General features: G+C 40.6%; 1 long non-coding RNA gene across 1 annotated transcript; it reads left to right on the top strand.

Moving 5' to 3' along the window:
- The first annotated feature begins 1,905 nt into the window (after positions 1–1,905).
- On the top strand, positions 1,906–5,608 carry LOC129187820 (uncharacterized). Its single transcript, XR_008572470.1, has 4 exons — positions 1,906–2,033; positions 2,141–2,336; positions 2,983–3,019; positions 4,584–5,608. It is a non-coding gene; the product is annotated as an uncharacterized LOC129187820 (long non-coding RNA).
- Positions 5,609–6,429: the final 821 nt, after the last annotated feature.

Raw genomic sequence — 6,429 nt, forward strand, 5'->3', positions numbered from 1 at the left:
TTTATATATAGATTGAAGAGTTTTGGTTCTAGGATTGACCCCTGGGTAACACCGCATGATATGTTTAACCCCTCGGACGTATATTCTCCTAGCTTCACATATTGGGCAAGCTTGATGTTGTAATTTTGCCCTTAAGCTTGTAATTTGGAGGAAATAACATTGTTATGTCTGTCCAAAATATGCATCAGAAAACTGTTTTTTCGGGCTTCAAATGCAAAATTTTCCTTGCTCTGGGAGAGCAGTGTTTTTGAACACTGTGCTGATTGGTATGTTCTACAATATTTTCCAACATATCAAGGGAAACAAAGCGGCGGAAGTAAACCAGTGGTGTGTCTGTTGTGGCATCCTGGTATTTATTTGTATGAATGTCTCTTCTGTTGTTGTTGCTTAATTTATTGGTATATATGTTTATGTTTCTTATGTTTTTATTCGCTCTTGTGTTTTCTTTCTTTTCTTGGGAGAATGAACAGAATAAGATTTTCATTGCATAGTATAACTGCTGTTTTACTATGCACATGACAATAAAACTCTCTTGAATCTTGAATCTTGAATCTGGTATGACTCAAGTTGTTGTCCTTGAAAACTCACGTCAGGTAACTCAAAGACTTTCTTTCGCCACCTGTAAGTTTTTGTGGCACAATTAAGGTCTAACTGTGGGCTTGCACTCTCTGTAAATTGCAAATCTTCATCATTGGGCGAGTCATTGGGCGAGTCACTGTCTTGGTCAGAAGATTCACCACCCTCACTTTCATGCAGTTGAAACTGTCACTGTCCAATTCTGCGCCAAAGTAACTATCATCAGCTTCAAGTTGTTCCAATAGTTGTCTTACAGTGTACTTTCTACGTTGTTTTCCCTGTCCTAAAGAGCAACTGACCATACTCCCTGAAAAGATATAGGTATTTATGAGTCCCTGTACCTTTAACTTAGTAAAATATATTACACAAATGAACAAATTTCAAGTCTTTAGCCAAATACAAGACTGTCACCATTCTCTGTGACAAAGTCACCAGAACCAATGTGGCTGACATTTTTTACCCCATACACCCAAAGTGTCATTTTTGACCCATTGTTTTTTGAACTAGCTCAGAGTTGCTAATTTATCAAAATATATATATATAAAACATACTCCTAGGCATTCTGCAACATGATATGAAATAGATTAACAAAAAAACACAATTTTAACATCTGATGTTTTGCTGAGAAGATGGTTTTGTTTGGACTGATTTCCAGCTCAACAAAACAGCATGTTGCCAGCCATCTTGTCACCACCACTTTGGCTCATGTAAGTGCACGTCCCGCAGCTCCGCCCAAGACGGGAGTAGCCAGGGTCTAAGTGGAAGACAAAGAAGAATCTGTAAAAGGGCACAACAAATGAGAAAAAAAAAAAAATTGCAATACTATACAACTCGTGTCACAGCAGGGCGTGACACTAATATCACATGCTTTGCAGTCTTTTATCGTTTTGATCTTTTGATCAGTTATTGTGTTTTGATCTGACAAAACTTTCAACAATTTTGCCTATCATCCACAATCCTTATGTGAGACATGAACATACTTCTTTTCCTTTTCTGTACGTTCTAAAGAGAGAAAAACAGCTGGTGTGACACAAAATGTATTTTATTTTGTTTGCATTAATAGAGTATACAAATTGTAATTTGTTTGCGACATTATTCTTGTAAAATTACAATTTCATTGAAACAAAATTGTTTTGCCAACCACATTATAATGAATGGGACATTACTAGTTTCGCCAATAGGAGGCAGTGCAGCAATTCTCTCTCGCTAAAGGACTGACGTGATGGAAGAAGACATCATTTATCTCTGTTTCAATCACTGAACTCTATAACTGGAATGGCCCCGATCGCTTGCTGCGCATTGGAGGCTTGAAGCCACCGGAAGTATAGAAGTCGCCATGTTGTTTCACCCAAAACAAGAACGCCACAGAACTGAGAGTTCGAGATGCCGTCTTGTGCTGCTATTAATTGCACAAATCGTGATACTCGTGAAAATCGCGAGGGACTTACATTTCACAGGTAGGTAAATGCTTATAATAATAAAAATATTTTAAAAAATAAATACTTTAAATCTGTAAGCATCTTTTCATCTAAGTAGTTTTAAATGAGCCCTTATTCTCCTTTAGATGTCCACACTGCAATGTTCAACTTCTAAAGCAATGGGTAGTAAATATACAGAGAGACAGGTGGATTCCTGCAGCCAGATCGCAACTCTGTTCAAGTCATTTCACCGAGGAGAACTTGGACAGGACCGGCCAGACTGTTAGATTATGACAAAATGCAGTTCCAACAATATTTGAATTTCCTGATCATCTTCTAAAGGTATGCTAGCATTTAACTTTGATACTACGTAGATACTTATCATAACAAATACCTTGTGAACACTGAAATTGACTTATTCATTGTAATTTCACACCATAGCGGTAGGAAAAACTTAAACTGGAGGGAAATTTTGAGGTTTGGGTCTAGTAAATTTAAGTTTCAATTGAATTTTTGTTAATTCGTGTTAATTTTTATACCGAACCATAATAAATGTAGTGAATGAAGATACTGTACATGTATGTGTACTTGTATGCGTGTGTGCTTTTTTGGGTGAAGCAAGATGGCCGACCAATGGCTTCATGCAGTCAGCAGGGACGCCCCTTCCAGTAGTATAGAGTTCAGAGGTTTCAATAGCTAAGCTAGAGATGGCATTTATGGCTCTTTGAGGGGAGCCGGATCTTGGTGACACGTTTCTTTCAAAGACACGTTCAAAAATTAGCTCATTTGGCTCATTTTTATATTAAGTTTTAAGAAGCCAGCCTGGCCTTAACTCGTTTTATCTTGGAAGTAATCACTGGAAGGAATGAATTTAGATATCCCACCAATATGAGTTTGAACTATTCTGAAATACTGATTAGAGCCTTATTTGACAGAGTGGATTCAATTTGATGAAATCTGATCTGGATTCATTGTAAATATTCCACAGGGTGGCGCCATATCACTTCACACCATATCACATTCTGGTAAGTGTGTAAACCATGACTTGAACACGTATATAAACATTAAAAAACAAAGCAGGCTACAGTGACTGACTCTTTCTGCGCTCCGAGGCAGGGAGCATTCATGTGTTTCTGTGTTTCTTTCCTTTTTTGTTTTTTACCGGGGCACTCACGTGAAGGCAGCGTGCACAACGTGGCGTGATGGTATTTGCATGTCTAATAAGCACCACACAGCTGGGCTGCCCTCCTCCCCATGTGACTGGGTGGGCGGTTCCCAGCTGCGACTCATTCATATTAACGAGCTGTTCAAAAGAACCGGTTCGTTCGCGAACGTCACAGCACTAATCTAAAGTGTCACAAACAACATCCAGGGTGCACCCCGCCTCTTACCCAAAGTCAGCTGGGATAGGCTCCAGCATACCCCGTGACCCTAGAGAGGACAAGCAACATAGAAAATAAATGAATGAATGAATAAATTTCCTTACTCACTAATAGTAGCAGAACATGTTATTTTACTTGACTATTGGCAATACTTGTCCCCCGGTTTAGTGCCTGTACGTTGGAGTTTAACCCGGTGGATGGGATGGGAGTCTCCCTCTGCCTTCGGGTTTGGGGAAGACCCAGGACACGGTGGAGAGATTATGTCTCTCAACTGGCCTGGGAGGAGCTGGACAAAGTCACTGTCCCCCACCTCTATGATGCCATCAGCGGTTGACTCTGTAGTTCTTTGCTATCTAACACAGTTACACCACAAGTCTTTGCTTTTATTTTTTTATTGATCATGGCTGCAAAGTAACCAATCAATGTTGCAAGGCCAATCAATGTTGCAAGTACCAGCACTTTGATGAGGAGAGTGCCAAACACTATTTAATTCAAGAAAAACTTGTGGTAAAGTATGAAGTTGTCATCCAGGTGATTATTATTATCAACATGAGTGTTCAATCAAGACAAAAGTGACACCCATCCATCCATCCATTTTCTATACCGCTTCTTCCTCTTTAGGGTCGCGGGGGCATGCTGGAGCCTATCCCAGCTGACTTCGGGCGACAGGCGGGGTACACCCTGGACTGGTCGCCAGCCAATCGCAGGGCACATATAGACAAACAACCATTCACACTCACATTCATACCTATGGACAATTTAGAGTCGCCAATTAACCTAACATGCATGTTTTTGGAATGTGGGAGGAAGCCGGAGTACCCGGAGAAAACCCACGCACGCACGGGGAGAACATGCAAACTCCACACAGAAATGCCCAAGGGAGAATCGAACCCAGGTCTTCCCGATCTCCAGACTGTTACTGTGTTGGCCAACATGCTAACCACTCGACCACCGTGCAGCCCCAAAAGTGACACCTTGGTCAGGTATCGCATGAACGGTGCTAACTTTCATCATTCATTCATACAGCTCGCCCTCGTCCCGTTCTGACATTACAAGCCATGGCCCAAGTAACACACGCATGCACATGGGAAGCCCTTGTTGTCAGCTAACCGTTTAGTCACGAAAACCACGGTTCCACTGTATATGATTTTCAATGTGAGCCTTCCCATTTGTCCTTCATGTCTCCCTGTCTTATATCTTGTTTCAGTCAATGTCAACTTCCTGGTTTTCACACCATTCGCGTGTACGTGATGAAGACTCCCGCATCTTCTTCCGCTGAAGAACACACGTAAACAAGATGGCCGCGGCAGAACTGGACTCGTGGGACCAAATGGCGGGGGGGTTAAGTCACTGTTGAAATAGTCCACTGCTGGTGGGGATGTCATACAACTTCATGTCAAAAAATTTGAACTATCCCTTTAACCAGCTCATAAACGACTGCATTTTCCAGTTCACTGGTAATTGAATTTATATTCCCACCAAGAATGTTGCAGACAAAAAATTCATTCATTAAGTTCAGGGGTGTCCAAACTTTTTCCAGCGAGGGCCACATAGTGAAAAATGAAAGGATGCAAGGGCCACGATATTTTGTAAAGATATGCTAAGAAGTAGGGCTGAGCCGGATACTCGTTTTAGACGATAATGCATTTTTGCCGAGTACGAGCATGAAGTGAGTACAGCTTGTCTGTACTCGCGCTGAAGGAAATTCCTAATTGGGCAACAACTTATGTCTTCACTCTTCACACTCAACCACCGATCGATCTATGTTCCCACCCTCACCTATGGTCATGAGCTTTGGCTAGCTCAGTCATCCGGGAGGGGCTCAGAGTAGAGCCGCTGCTCCTTCACATGGAGAGGAGCCAGTTGAGGTGGCTCGGGCATCTAGTACGGATGCCTCCCGGATGCCTCACTGGCGAAGTGTTCCGGGCATGCCCAGCCGGGAGAAGGCCCTGGGGCAGACCTAGGACACGCTGACGCTGAAGTTTGGGCTTCCCTACTGAAACTGCTGCCCCCACGACCTGGACCCGGATAAGCGGAGGAAAATGGATGGATGGATGTACTTTTAAACACGCAATTTAAATCCATTAATGGTTTTTCTGTAATTCACTTTAATGCTCGAAGCTTACAAGCAAACTGTGAAAATAAAGAACAAAATCTGACACTTCTTGACAGTTCCTCTGATGTCATAGCAATCTCTGAAACTTGGCATACAGATAATAATTTGGGAAACAATTTTTTATTGGATTATAAGTACTTTCACGTCAACCACAAACTTCAGAGTGGTGGCGGACTATTTTTGTTAAAAACAGTATTTCGGCTAGACTTGTGGAAAAATGGTCCATTTGTTATGAAAATGTTTTTGAAAGTGTAACTGTTGAGATTTAATGTCAACAATCAAAGCCAGTTTTAATGTCACACATTTATAGAACACCTACAACTAACACTGAGCAATTCAATGGCTCATGACAAGATCTATTAGAAACTTAGAATCAGAAAAGTGTATGTTTGTGGAGACTTTAGCATTGATTTACTCAAGTATAATTCACATCAACATTCACAACTATTTTTGGATCTGATGTTCTCCTTTGGCCTTCTTCCTCTTATTACAAAACCAACTGGAATAACCTGCACGACAGAATCTTTAAGTGATAAGATGTTCACAAACCTACTTGACAAACAACATCATAGCGGTGTTCTGATAAATCATATTAGTGATCATCTTCCAATTTTCTACAGTAGTGAAAAATTAACAGCAACCTTTTTTTTTTTTAATCACAAAACGAAACCTCACTGAAAATTCACTTAACAATCTCAAAGCTAATCTAACTCATGAGTCTTGGGAATCAGTGTACAAGATAGTTGACCCAAATCAAGCTTATAGTGAATTTATGAAAAGATTTTTGCAAAACGTGGATCAGTCTTGCCATGACATAAAAATAAAGATCAAAACACAAACGAAAATTGAGCCAAAATCTTGGCTTACAAAAGGATTTAAAAATGCATGTAGAAAGAAAAACATGATGTACAGTGTAGGAAATTTCTTCAAACTAAAA

The sequence above is a fragment of the Dunckerocampus dactyliophorus genome, chromosome 1 (assembly GCF_027744805.1).
Source record: "Dunckerocampus dactyliophorus isolate RoL2022-P2 chromosome 1, RoL_Ddac_1.1, whole genome shotgun sequence".
Classification (NCBI taxonomy): Eukaryota; Metazoa; Chordata; class Actinopteri; order Syngnathiformes; family Syngnathidae; genus Dunckerocampus; species Dunckerocampus dactyliophorus.